The 14,168-nt window shown below is 43.1% G+C and overlaps 1 long non-coding RNA gene across 2 annotated transcripts; it reads left to right on the forward strand.

Annotated features, from left to right (window-relative positions):
• Positions 1–1,973: 1,973 nt before the first annotated feature.
• LOC135546301 (uncharacterized) lies at positions 1,974–12,180 on the forward strand. Of its 2 annotated transcripts, none has more exons than XR_010456559.1 (3): positions 1,974–2,980; positions 3,479–3,527; positions 9,268–12,180. It is a non-coding gene; the product is annotated as an uncharacterized LOC135546301 (long non-coding RNA). The 2 variants fall into 2 exon arrangements; XR_010456560.1 differs by having other exon boundaries at positions 1,974–2,405.
• The last annotated feature ends 1,988 nt before the right edge of the window (positions 12,181–14,168 follow it).

Below are 14,168 nucleotides of genomic sequence, written 5' to 3' on the forward strand. Positions count from 1 at the left end.
GGTCAAACCACTGTGCTGTCCGACAGTTGGACAGTTGGAGACTGAGGTTTAGGCAGTGACTACCTGGGCAAATGGAGAGAACAATGAGACTGCTTTTCAAGGTTCAGGTGTATTCTAAACGCGCAGTATAGTGTGTGTGTGTGTCTTATCTGTTTGTGTGTGTGTGTGTCCGTACATACATGCCAGCATGTGCACCAGTGTGTGTGTGTGTGTGTGTGTGGTGCTTGTGTGTGTGTTTTGGGGTGGCTGTCAGGGCCTGTGTGCTGTGTAATCTCAGCCGTGATGCACTAATCCAAACCAGATCAGTGTGTGTGAGAGGGCCCAGAGCACTGTCGGGTGAGCCGCTCGCCGCAGCTCTCTTTGCTGCTAATCATAGCCAAAGGAAAAGAGATGTGACAGACAAACAAGTGTTTCAGCCCAGGACCTCCACTCCAAGGCGTATCTGTGCACTCAATAATTTTTGGGTCTTTTGATAATGAATTGTCTTTTCAACACATTGATTCACCATTCTCTGTGCTCAAACACATTATGATTTAAGGCATGTACAATGGTTCAATTCCATCGTAGCTATGTTGAGGACTTGTTCAAGTGTAAAGTGTTGTCAAGGCAAGCTACTACATTGTATTTGTAAAGGCTACAGTAGACCAAAAATATCTACAAAGACCTCTTACTTATACCTGAATCATGGATTGTGAATTAGGATTTTAATTCATGTTCAGTAACAGACTTAAAAAATCACTGAAAATACCTACAGTATGTGTTCATGCCAACCATAGTTATTTATTAGTAAGATTTGATAGGGATGTGCTTAGTTGTCTATGTAATGTTTTAAATTGTGTTCATAGCAGTGCTTTTATCAATATCAAACTTCACTGTAGACTTTTCAATAGTGAATGTTCACCCTACTGTATGAATCAGCATCATCTTTTTCTGACCTCCTTCCCCGTAGAAATATGAACACAAAAGTACAGTTTCCATCATCCAATATTCACGTTAACCACTATCTATAAACCTGACTTACAGTATGTTGCTGTGTGTTACACGGCTGTTAGTGTTTGACTGTGACTGCCTCTGTACAGAATGCATCTTTGTAACGCATTTATGAATTAAATGTGCTTGTCAGCCTGAGTGACACGTCAATCACACGCACCACATGGAGCCTACTCTTTTTGACACCCACCTACACAATATTGTGTTACCGTGTTGTGCTACGTTTGATTGTGTTTGTGTTGTACACTTTGGTGTATTGTAGGCTGGTTTCTTTTTCAGGTCTGGGTCTGTGCTGATATACAGTACGTCCTGCATTATTTCTACATGTACCACCAGCAGACTCTAAATTAGAGCACTGCATCAACTCCAATGACTCGTCAGCCTCCCAGGTTCAATAGCATTTTTTTTGTTTGTCTTGTTGCTTGTTTTATTCCTTTTTGCATGACTTAATCTGTGTACAGACACAGTATGTCTGTTAGTGTGTATCTGTGTGTGTGTGTGTGTCTTTGTGTGTATGCACAAGTCTTTGTCTGTTTGCTGTGGGTTCTCGGCGCCTGTCAAAGCCAGTCTAATATTAGCGCCTCAGTGAATACTGGCTGTATCTGGACTGGACGAAAGGATGGTGATAAATGAGGATAGCTGCGGTGGAGAAGGGCTTGGGGGGGGGGGGGCGCACAGGCGCTCTTTAAACGGGAGGGAAAATTATAAAGTGGTAGCATCAGGCTTTTTTTAAGTGAGATAGAGAGAGAGAGAGAACCGTCGGCACTGAGCCTTCATTGCACTGCTACTGCAGTCCAAACAGGAGAAGCCAATACAATGCACAGTCTGGGAAACAGCAGTCAAAGAGGATTGGAGCAGACGCGCCCAGAGAGGGAAAGATGGAGAGAGAGAGAGACTGAGCAGGAGAGAAAGGAAGAGGGCAGTGTGGTCTAGGGGATTTTTTTTCTCTCCCTGTCGTTGAATTGAGCCTACATTGTGTTGTACGTCGCAAGCCTCCCCCTCAGCTATATTTGTCCCTCCCCCATCATCTCTCCCCCTCTCTTTCCACTCTCTGTATCAAAGCCTGGGGGAGCCAGTAGAGATTAAATGTAGCCTCTATAAGCCAAGCACATCATGTAGCTATGTTTCTATGGCCTGCTCTCTCTCGCCCCTCTCTCTCGCTCTCTTTCTGCTCTCTCTCTCCCCTCTCATTCTCTTTTTGAAGGATAGTGTTAATGATGTCGGGCATGTGTGAGGTAGTGAGGCAGTGAGTGAGAGAGAGTGAGAGCGAGAGAGAAAGAGAGAAAACGAGAGACGGAGAGGGAGGGAGGGAAAGTGAGAGAGAACGTATGAGACAGAGGATACATGCAAGAAGAAAATCAAGGAAAACTGAGGATTTGTTGATGGGAAACGGACTTAAATAAAACACTGAAAAGGTGGAAAAGCAAGAGGCGGCCGACTTTCTTATTCCTCCTCCTCCTCCTCTCCCTCCGCCTCCTCCTCCTCTCTCTCTCTGTCTCTCTCTGTCTCTCCGGCTGATACATCAGAGAAGTGGGCCTCTTGCTTTAAATTATTACAGCTGTACAGGCAAATTAATGGATGATATTTCAAAATTGAATTGGAAAAGCATTTTTTCATCTCCTGCCTTTCAACACAGATGCATGAAGACGAGAGCGGGGGACCTGGGATTCAGTTTTATTTTTTCCTTTCGCCCTTCTTCCAATTTTGCATGTGTTTCTGTTCTGCACTGAGAGAGAGAGGGAGAGAGACAGAGTTAGAGAGAGAGAGAGAGAGAGAGAGAGAGAGAGGGGGGGGTGAAAGAAAAAATGTATCAATGTTAGCGAGGGAAGCAGTACAGCAGCAACATCCATTGATGCATTTTGTCTTTTAATTAGTTTGGATATTTTTTTACTCTTGTGCCATATATGACAAAAAAAACTGTACATTTTCTTCTAACCTGAACTGGATATGAAATAGGGATATACAACCAAGTTAACAGCAGCGAAACAAAGTGAGTGAACGTGTGTGTGTTCCTCCTCTCCTCTCTCTCTCAGTGAGCCAGCAGACTGCTATGCCTCACTGGTGCTGTGGTCCTGGCTACAAGCGGTGGTAGAACTCACTCTCATCCTCTCGTCTAACTCTCTGTTCTCTCTCCTTTTTTCATACCTGACATCTTTTTATTGTTATTCTGAACTTTTCACTTCACCTAAACCCCTGGGAGTAGCCTCTCGTTTTCTCCGACTCATCTCCCTCTCTCTCTTTCTGTCTGCACATGGTGGATTCTTCATCAGCCTCGCCAGCCATTCTCTCTCCTCCTTTTCTTATATCCGTCCATCCGTCGGTTCGCTTCATCTCCTTGCCATCGACTGACCCATCGCTCCCCACTCGTGCCACTTTCACCCTGTAACCGCCTGCAAAGCCTGCAAGATCTTGTCCAAAACCTTGTCGACATGAGTTTAAACTTGAGTTCGTTTCTCTCTCTCTCTCTCTTTCTCTGTGTGTCGAGCAGGCAACAAGGGGACAAGGGCTGCTGTCTCCTCATTCCGAACCAGACGTGGGTGAGTTGATTGAAGCCGTTTTCCTGCCACTCTTGTTTATTTCTCAATCTATATTTCCTAATCTATGGCTGTAGATTGAGACTGCCTGCCTCCCTTACGCCTCTGTCTCAAACTGGTCGTGGAAGGTTCAGTGAGGATTCATATTCAGCCATCCTCGTGCGCATATCCAGATCACTGCTCTGCCCTCCTAATATTGAAATGAGTCACGTGAATGTTTCAAGATCAACAGACTTTGTGTTCTTTTCCTTGGTTATTCTTTATAGTAGTTTTGAATCGTTGGTTGGTGTGCGTACTGCTGGCTGCTGAACCAGGATTTTGCCATCCCTTAATAACTAGCAGCTGCAGCCTGGTAATAGAGTGCATGGGAGCTTAAGGAACCGAAGGCTAGCGTTGGGTTTACCTGGAGCCAGGAGCATTTTTCAAAGTGCTGTATTGTTTTGTTCAGGGGTTGAGAGGGAGAGAGATGGAGAGACATAGGGAGAGAGACAGAGAGAGAGTGTCGGTGGGAGGCGGGGGTCTCCAGAGAGAGAGGGGGAGGGGGAGATTGGTCGATGTTGTGTCTGGCTTACGGTTGCACTTGTTGTATGTTACAGGCAGAGAGGCAGGGAAGGGGGGGATGCGTTGCACAAATACCTCACGGAAGGAAGCCTTTATTGTTATGAATATCGTGCGTTTGTTTCTAGTCTATTTGGTACTCTCATGCCAGCATGATTCATTCAAATCACGGTCTGTCTGGGAGTAGAAATAGTACAACTATAAAATGTGCCTCTCGCAATCCCTGAGACCCTAACTTGTGACGTTGTGCTCTCATGTCCACGGGTTAGGCTCTCGGGAGCTGGGAGTGGTGCGCTGTCGCCCCGTCCATGGCTCTCTCTGCAAGACAAAGGCGTTTCAGACAGTCAAACGTACATAGACACACAAGATAGTTGGAGAAAGGAAACCATCTGGAAAGAAAAGGGGAAAAAGGTTAGCTGAAATCAGGCAGCAGTGTGTGTGTGTGTGTGTGTGTGGGGGGGGGGGGTCGAAGGAATGCCGGCTCGAGGGTCATGTGACACAATGGTGGGTTGAAATCAGCTGAGGAATCTTTGTGGTGGGGTGGAAGATGGAGGGGGGGGGGGGGAGCTTGCGTTCAGTGAATGTTTAAGCTAACGTTACCAATCCGGGACATGTCTCTGAGGCCCACAAAAAAATAAAACTAGTCCCTGACCCTGTCTGCTCTGTTATTCCTTTGTCTTTCCTCTGGCGACTGGGAAAGTGTTGTTTTTTCTGTTTCTGTCCATGCCTTTATTCTGTCTTGAGAGCAGCACAAAGTACTGTGGAGAGCGTGAAGATATAACAGCTCGGTATACTTGTGTTTGACCTCACTGAGCCCTCTTCTTCATGCACACACACATACACACACATGGTAGCGTGTGCGGAGACAGTACGTTCATAGGGGTTTGTATGTCGGAGAGCCTGTATGTTAGCAGTTATTACCATTGATTGAGTCTGTATGCTGTTGATGTGCTTTATCGGATGTAGTGTAACCTTTTTTAACGGAGCAGCTAGCAAATTCTAGTGTATCTGCTAAACTACTTAAAATAACCGCAAGTCTGTTGGGTTTGAACTTGCTTTAGGGACAGCAAACTGAACAGCCCACAACCAGCTTCTGATAGCAACGGGGCAACGGGATTCTCCCTCCCTCTGTGAGCCATGCTGGAAGGGTAGAGAAACTGTGTTTCAGAACAGAGACTCCATGATAGCCTCAGCCCATCCCCTCATTGCTGCACTGGCCCATCCCTTCATTGCTGCGCTGCAGGAGAACGTTCCTCCTCTCACTGCTAACCTCTTTGTGCTGGCTGTGTAAAATGGCACCCTTTCAGGACTCCTCACCAGTGTGACAGTGTCCGTAAGGACTTAGTGCTCCAGAACAGTAACCCTCAGTCAAATATCCCTACACCGGCCAACGTGTGTGTGTGTGTGTGTGTGTGTGTGTGTGTAAACGTATGCTTATTTCTTCTGTACTACTATAACTAAGTATAGCATAGATGCAATAACAGCAGCTGCCCCTGTGAGAGGTGTGTGTGTGTGTGTGTGTGTGTGTGTGTGTGTGTGTGTGTGTGTGTGTGTGTGTGTGTGTGTGTGTGTGTGTGTGTGTGTGTGTGTGTGTGTCGTTAACTGGTAGCGCACTGCAGTGTGTGCAATCCTGGGTAACAAGCAGCCTCATCCATGTACCATGTGGCATACATAGCTCAGCCTTGGGTCAGACATTCTCACTACTAACTTATGAACAGAGAAAGTCTAACATGTTTTAAATCTGCATTGTCAATTCGCACACAATGGTTCAGTGTGGTTCGAGGGGAGAGTGAAATGTAGCATTTCTTTTTGCAGCAGACACTGTGTTGGGTTTAGCGCTATAAGGTGTAGATTTCCTCTGTAAAGGTCTAGTTCAGGTAACTGTTTCGTCTTTGAGGATTTTTCTGGGTCGCTCGACGGACTAAACTGGGTTTCTAATAGAAATCTTTGCTCGTCTGTTGCTGCTAGAGCATTCTCCTTGTATAAAAAAGGGAAACCTATTTCGAGCCTCCGCCTCAGCCCTGTGACAAACAGTTTTATTTGTTCAGCTTGGTAAGCAAACAGCAGCGCTGAGGCGTCTCGCCCCGATCTGAAGCGTTGCAGTGCAGAGAGACAGAGCTGTCTGGCTACAGCTCCATTGTTGGATTGTGTCTCTCTCAGCCTCACAGCCCCAGCCTGCTCACGTTGCTTCCCTGGCATTGCACCGGGGCAGGCGGACATGCATGTGCGCGCACACACACACAGGCACACACTCACACACAGGCATCAGGGGCCAGAGCCTTCTTAAGGTGGACTGGTTAGTTGGACATTCGGTGTGTACTGTATGTGCATGTGTGTATGCCTGTGGCGTGTGTGTGTGTGTGTGTGTGTGTGTGTGTGTGTGTGTGTGTGTGTGTGTGTGTGTGTGTGTGTGTGTGTGTGTGTGTGTGTGTGTGTGTGTGTGTGTGTGTGTGTGTGTGTGTGTGTGTGTGAACAAAGGGTTCTGCACTAGGGCTGTTCAGGTCGAGCAGACAATGTCGATGGCTCCTTTGCACCTTGCCTGGTGACGCCCATGATGTCGGGCAGAGCAAACTGGTAGCGAGTAGTGTGTACTGGGCCAGGAGTGTCCTTTGTGCCAGCATCTTTGCTCCAGAACACGCGGTAGCAGGCGTTTACAGTCCCCATTCCGCAGTTTCCACCACTCCCTGGAAACACCCTTCGCTTGCTGCAGTTCTACTTGTAGGTTATTGGTGCAGAGCATTATGGGTACTGTTGTGCATCATGCTACTCAACTCTCTGCACAGGCCAGTGTGGAAGTCAATAATCGGATAGTGTGCGCAGAGTTGAGCTGTGCTGTAAAGCACTTGTGGGTAGTTTGTGAGCTGAAACAACAGGTATACGAGACAAGATTGCGCAGGCAGCCACAAATGGATCCTTGCACTGCACTAGAATAAGTGTGACCAAGTTTCAAGGTCCAGTTTCAAGTTTTATTAGTCGTATGTACAGGATACACAAGCTACTGTATACAGGGTCCAATGAAATGCTTACTTGCAGGTTCCTTCTCGACAAAGCAACAACAATAAGAAATAATACAAGATAAGAATACGAACATAAAGAAAATGGTTCAGTAGAACATAATGAAATGTTTAACATAAGTATAATAACAAAGCTAAGAAAAATAAAACCAGTTCAATCAAATTGTGGCAAATGAAATACTACAGTTTTGTGATATGAAGTGGAATGGATCCTGAGGATGAACATTTTGGATGGAGGGATTTTGTTCTTGGACTAACAAGTGGGCTTGTCTGGCAGCAGCAGCTTCGAGTATCCTCACAGTGCTCTCTCGCTCTGCAATCAGGACAGCTCAGACGTAGAATCACTCTGTTGGAGCCCACACTCAAAGAATTACAGCAGGGAACCTTTCTCAACGTGCCATTTAAGTGAAGGGTAATTACATTAAGGGCCTTTGTACACGAGAAGAAGACATGATGGTCTGCAAACAGAGAGATCAGGGCTCAGAGTCGAAAGCTGGGCAATTTATTGTCAATTTGGACCATTTGAAAAACCATGGATGGAGCTAATTTCAAAACTCTTTCCAGGTCTTTTTGAATTTTATCTTTACTTAACTAGGCAAGTCAGTTAAGAACAAATTCTTAATTTCAAAGACAGCCTAGAAACAGTGGGTTAACTGCCTTGTTCAGGGGCAGAACAACAGATTTTTACCTTGTCAGCTCTGGGATTCGATCTTGCAACCCTTCGGTTACTCATCCAACGCTCTAAGCACTAGTCTACTTGCCCCGCTGTGTCTCAGTAAACACTGATGTGCTGAACATTTTACAGGGTTTGGGTTAGCTCAAAAAATGATCTCCCTCCATTTACTGAAAGGGCTATTCCAATGAAATAAGTGAGACTTTATGCCACACATCAAATAAGAGTGCCTTTTATATATCTACACGTAGTGACACATTAGATCCGCCATATAAAAGGTTGAACATCCTTCTCAAGGCCCTGCCAGAGAATAGAGCATCATTCATTCAGCTAATAACATCACTGGTCATGTCATTAAGACGACACATTATTCTCTCGTTAGACGGAAAAGCAATCAGTCTTTGAGCTGCTTCACTTGATCGTCTGGGTCTGAACATGCCAGTAGGCTGGCAACAAACAGAAGCAGCAATTGGGTCTGAAGGATGATTTGCTGCAGCACGTGCAATACTTGGCCACTTGAAGAGATGTGTGCCTGCTGCAAATTCTGGTGACACTTTACATATACCTGCTGTTAACATATGCACACTGTAACATCGGGACCAGAGAAGCCAAGAGTCTGTCTTTCTTTCTCTCTAGTTTTTAATGACATGCTCTCTCTGTCTCTCTCCCTCTCTCTTTGACTGTCTCTATCTATCTTTCTCTCTCAATGTATGCTCACACATACGGACACACACACACACACACACACACACACACACACACACACACACGGCCCAGCTGCGTAGCTAGTTTATTAGATAATGAGCAGGTAGGGGAGACAGTGCCGTCTACTTGGCCATCTGTGAGGGCGCCTCCCAGTCCAGGTTAAAGGAGCTTTAGGATTAAACACTCCCACCACACTATGTGGATTAATCACTACTCAGGACTAACGTAATTATTCCAAGAGGAATATGTCACTAGTGTATGCCAACAGTCGCCACAGTCGCTTACAGTCTCCTCTAACCTCATAGCACCCCATTCCTTTGGTAGTGCACTACTTTTAGCCAGAGTGCACCCTATTCACTTCATAGTGCACTACTTTTACCAAGAGCGCTCCCTATTCCCGATGCAGTCCCCTACTTCTGGCCAGAGTCCAGCCTGTTTCCTATGTAGTGCACTCTAAAGGCTCTGGCCAAAAGTGGTGCACTGTATAGGGACTAAGGTGCCATTTCAGATATGGCCTGTTTCCTATGTGATGCGGAGGAAGAGGGAAGGCTTTCCATCCTCTTACGTCTGAAGCCACAGTATCTCCTTTGACATATTCTGGTCAAGCCAGGTTTATCAACACCGAGAGGAGCGATGGAAATCCCCCTGCTTAGAGTCAAGAGAAAGATGGAGAACGATTCTCTTTGTTCTCTTTTTTATTTGTCTCTCTCACTTTGTCTTTCTCTCCTACTCTCCTTCTCTCTCTCTCTCTCTCTCTCTCTCTCTCTCTCTCTCTCTCTCTCTCTCTCTCTAGTTCTCTCCCTTTCTTTCTCTCCTATTTCTCACAGGCACACATACACACAAACACACCGACAGAAAAATGAACACAGGTACACCAACCAACTCTCTCCAGTCTCGCAGGTTTAACACTGAGAGGGGAATGTGTAATTATTGTGATTAATGGATAATCTATGATAGGCTTTATCTTTGGATTCATCTACACAGGCGCATTCCCCTATGGTTATCCCAAAGAATAACCCTTCTGTACAATATAGCCACAATCTTGCACAGTATAAGCACTCCTTCTATTCATGATCTGAACCACTGGTATATCTGTTGCAAGTTGATCTCAAACCACATCCTTTATCATAGAAACAAGTCTGGTTTAGATTATCAACCAGTCTGAATTGCCCTTATTCAAATCTTTCTGATTTAAATGTTTTTGTCATTCCCAACATTTCTTCAATTGATCTGATAAACTATTCATGTGAAGGTCTGTTGATAAACGCTAATAAACCGTTATCCGGCACTTTGTTAACCAACATATCATGTGTGTGTAAACCATGAACGATAACTTTACTTACAGCCAGAGTGTATAATGCTTCATTACTCGTTATAAGAATAATGAGCCCTAGGGCCCTGTTTTGCATAATCATGTGACATGCCTGGTTTTTAAACGTTATTTAAAGCCTTTTCATCAAACTGTCCCGTTTTATTTTTCATGTCAGATGGTCTGGATAATGTCTTATTATAATACTTAGAATATGTTATATATTTATATGCTGTAAAAAAAAAATGGTCTGACTAAAAATCGCTGTTATTTAGTCAGAATCATTATGATATTATAATAACACAAAGGAGTTATTGTCTTAACCATTTCAAAATAGCTGTTATTTAGTCAGTATCATTATGATATTATAATAACACAAAGGAGTTATAGTCTTAACCATTTAAAAATAGCTTACTAATGTTTAATAAACAATGATCATTTGCCTAGCAAAGAATACCCAAATTCCCCTTTTTGATGAAAAAGAAAGCAAGTTGTTTATTAATTAGAATGTGTGATGAACATCTCCTGTGTTACTGTGGGTCTTCTGTCAGTCAGACAGTGAACAAACAGAAAATAAGGCATTTTAAAGATTCATGTTATATGATCAATTATAACTAGCTAGTAGATCAAATCAAATGTATTTATTTACTACTATGAATGGTTAAAAATGGAGGCGTAAGCTACAATATGTACCTTATGATACTGTTAGTTGGTACGGATGTTTTTTAATCTGCTGCTGTGCTTTTGTTACATAGTTTTTCCATACAGAATTAATAAGAGTTGGCAAGTGGCCCATTTTCTCAGTTCTTTAAAGAGAAATCCCACATGCCACGCCAATGGTGAGAACAAGGTTTTGACATCTCTGTCTCACACATATTATGTGTGAGTGGGCGTTTTTTACAAGAACTGTCAAAGTTAACATTTACGTTATTTTGCAGACGCTCTTATCAAGAGCAACTAGGGTTAAATGCCTTGCTCAAGAGCGCACATCAACAGACTTTTCACTTAGTCAGCTTGGGGATTCAAACCAGCAACCTTTTTAGTTACTGGCCCAATGCGCTTAACCGTTAGGCCACCTGTCGCTCTAACGTGTTAATGACGCGTGATATCTTTAATGTCATTAAATTCTTTGACGTCGTTAATCACATCTCCATTTCTTCACCGCACAGACCATTTTAAGCACACGTGTTTCTGCATGGACCCCTTTAAGTGCAACACACAACACGCTCTGTGCTGTGTGCAGTGTGCATACGGTCTCGGTAGAGCTGTCTGTCTCTGTGTTGTTCAAACATCCACTAGCTTCTTGATTCAACTAACTTCACACAATGAATTTAATCAGAAAAGGACATCCATTCCATGTATTAACTGTTTTTGTTGTAATCTCAGGTTAAAACGATTTATACAAAGTATCCCATTTCTAATAGCAGCATTGTGACTAGTCCATGTTGAAGAACATGGATAAGTAGCCTATGGCTGTATTATATTTGACATGAAGTTAGACATGGCTGATCTGTTATTATTGTCTTCTGTGGGATTCATACCATTTTTGGACAGGTTTAAATGCTCTTTGTTCTTTGTATCCATAGACCCAGTCGGTGTTAGATGTGGTGACCCCACCTGGTGAGAAAACCTGTGGTTACCCCGTTGGCTAACTGCAAAACAGAAATGTGCAAAACAGAAATGTGCTCATTACCAGTCGGTGAAAGATAGAACGTCGCCTGTGGGGAACACTACCTGTAGTTACCTAGGTTACCCCATCGGCTCACAGAAAAAGTTGGCCTTTTTCAAGCGCAATTGTCTTGTTGTCTGCTTGTTTTAGTCAATTACAACACTACATTTAAGAAAACATTTAAGGATGACTTTTCAACATTGCCTGCTCCCGAGCGTCCTCACTACTTAGAAAATCATAATATTGTAGGCCTTCCCTCATGCCTCTTTTCATGACGATGCTAACAGCCACTTGAGTAAGTGAGTGCTAGCTATCTACTGACCGGAACATTAAGCTAGCTAAGACCAAGAACATTAAGCTAGCTAAGACCAACAACACAAACAAACGGGCTATGCAGCTACAAGTAGTGAGTGGAGTTACAAACAGACAGTACTAAACAAGTTAAATGTCTTACCTGTGATGACATTTTTTCCACACACATAGCTACGTGTAGCCTATTTGTACACCACGTCCTCACATTTTCCACACTCCCACACCGAGTAGCCTGAAGTGTGTGTGTGTGTGCGTGTGTGTGCACGCAAGTGTTAAACTTCAAGAACATTGATAAGAGGGAGTAGGTGTATGTTACAGTGACTTTTGTGTTGTTTATGGTGAAAATGCTATTTAATCATTCTGTTGTAGATCCTTTTGTGTTGTTTATGGTGCCATTAAAAACCTTCTGATGCAAATTACTTTGTGTTTCTTTCCCTTACAATCAATACATAGCATGTCTATAACTCAATGCACTGCTTTTTAAATGGACAATTGTTTATTTAGGGACAAATTTGAGCAAATTCTAAATTGCAATTAAAGGATGCCATTAAGTGAATTAATTATTTTAATCGTTTGACAGCCCTAGTTTATACTGTACCCTAGTGAGTTAGGGGAGGGGGTAACTCATTTAAAAAAAATAACCAGTGATTGATGACGCTTTGACAGTGCATTATAAAACCTTTCACTTAAACTTTTAGATGTAAAGATTAATAGGCTGGGGAAAAACAATGCCAAAATATCAAGTCAACCTTGATATTTTGAAAATGTTGTTTTAGTATAATTTTCAGATAGGATAGGTCTACCGATTTAGATGAGATGTTGCTATACTGTACACTGAGTGTTTAAAGCATAAGGAACACCTGCTCTTTCCATGGCATAGGCTAACCAGGTGAAATCTGTGATCCCTTATTGATGTCACATGTTAAATCCACTTCAATCAGTGTAGATGAAGGGGAGAAGACAGGTTAAAGAAGGATTATTAAGCCTTGAGACAATTGAGACATGGATTGTGTATGTATGACATTCAGAGGGTGAATGGGCAAGACAAAATATTTAAGTGCCCTTGAACGGGGTATGATAGAAGCTGCCAGGCACACCGGTTTGAGTCAAGAACTGCAACGCTGCTGGGTATTTCACGCTCAACAGTTTCATGTGTGTATCAAGAATGGTCCACCATCCAAAGGACATCCAGCCAATTTGACACAACTGTGGGAAGCATTGGAGTCAACATGGGCCAGCATCCATGTGGAACGCTTTCGACACCTTGTAGAGTCCATGCCCAATGAATTTAGGCTGTTCTGGGGGTGCAACTCAATATTAGGAAGGTGTTCCAAAAGTTTTGTACACTCATTGTATACCAAACCTAGCTTGGTTTCTCAGGTTCTATGTGGGTTTTTTAAATACATATCTTACAGGAAACCACCTATTTATAATGATATAATTGCATGTCTTTCTCTTTTAAGTGTATACTTGTTCAGAATATCTCAGATTGATGTACTGCATGTAAACAAAAACATTTACAATTGCATTTGCATTTGCAACATTGCTGTTTTCCAACAATAAAGATTCCGAAACATGTCTTTCTGTTGTTGTTTAAAGCTATTCTGACATTTTCTGACTTGGAAATGGAAAGGCTTAGGAATGGGAATGGAAATCATACTTATTGTTTTAATCTATGAGACAACGACAATTATTTCACAATAAATGCAGTAGAACACCAGTGGTAATAGGGTTGGAAAATAAAATGTGAACTATCCCTTTAAGTTAACACACATAATATCAGCAAAACCTCCGAAAAGATCGTGTTCACACATATCGCAAATGTCAAATTGCTAGATGATTGCTAGAAAATGTTATTGAAATACAATAAGGTGATAGACATTCAAACATAATATAAACAGCAGTCAATGGTGATGCTGTACAAGTATATCCAAGTGATATGATTGTGAATACAAACCTGACCATTTGCACTGTAGTATACAAATGTAGATGAACAAACTTCCCTTCCCTGAACAGCTCATAAATAATCTGATGGAGAGGGAAGCGTTAGTCTCTCTGACACAGATCAGACATTTTGTACACTGTGACAGTGTGTAGGACACGCTGTTCACATCAGCTCAGACTATATTTCAAGAGATGCCAGCCATGTAGGAAAGGAGTGTGTCTACCCACCCACAGGGATGGGACAGAACAGGAAGCTGCTCTCTTGGACACACAATGGCCATAGCCTTGTCGTTGTCCGTCCTCTGCCGTCTACCAAAGGATTAACCAGGAACATCATGGGAAAATAGACATCTTTGTTTCCTTCTAATGTTGCGTTTCTGTACCAAGGCTTCACTGCTTCGATGAGGTTTTGGTTGACGCCAATTTACTGAAGCTCACAGCTATAATGCTTTATCGTTTG

Source organism: Oncorhynchus masou, chromosome 9 (genome assembly GCF_036934945.1).
Source record: "Oncorhynchus masou masou isolate Uvic2021 chromosome 9, UVic_Omas_1.1, whole genome shotgun sequence".
NCBI classification, from domain to species: Eukaryota; Metazoa; Chordata; class Actinopteri; order Salmoniformes; family Salmonidae; genus Oncorhynchus; species Oncorhynchus masou.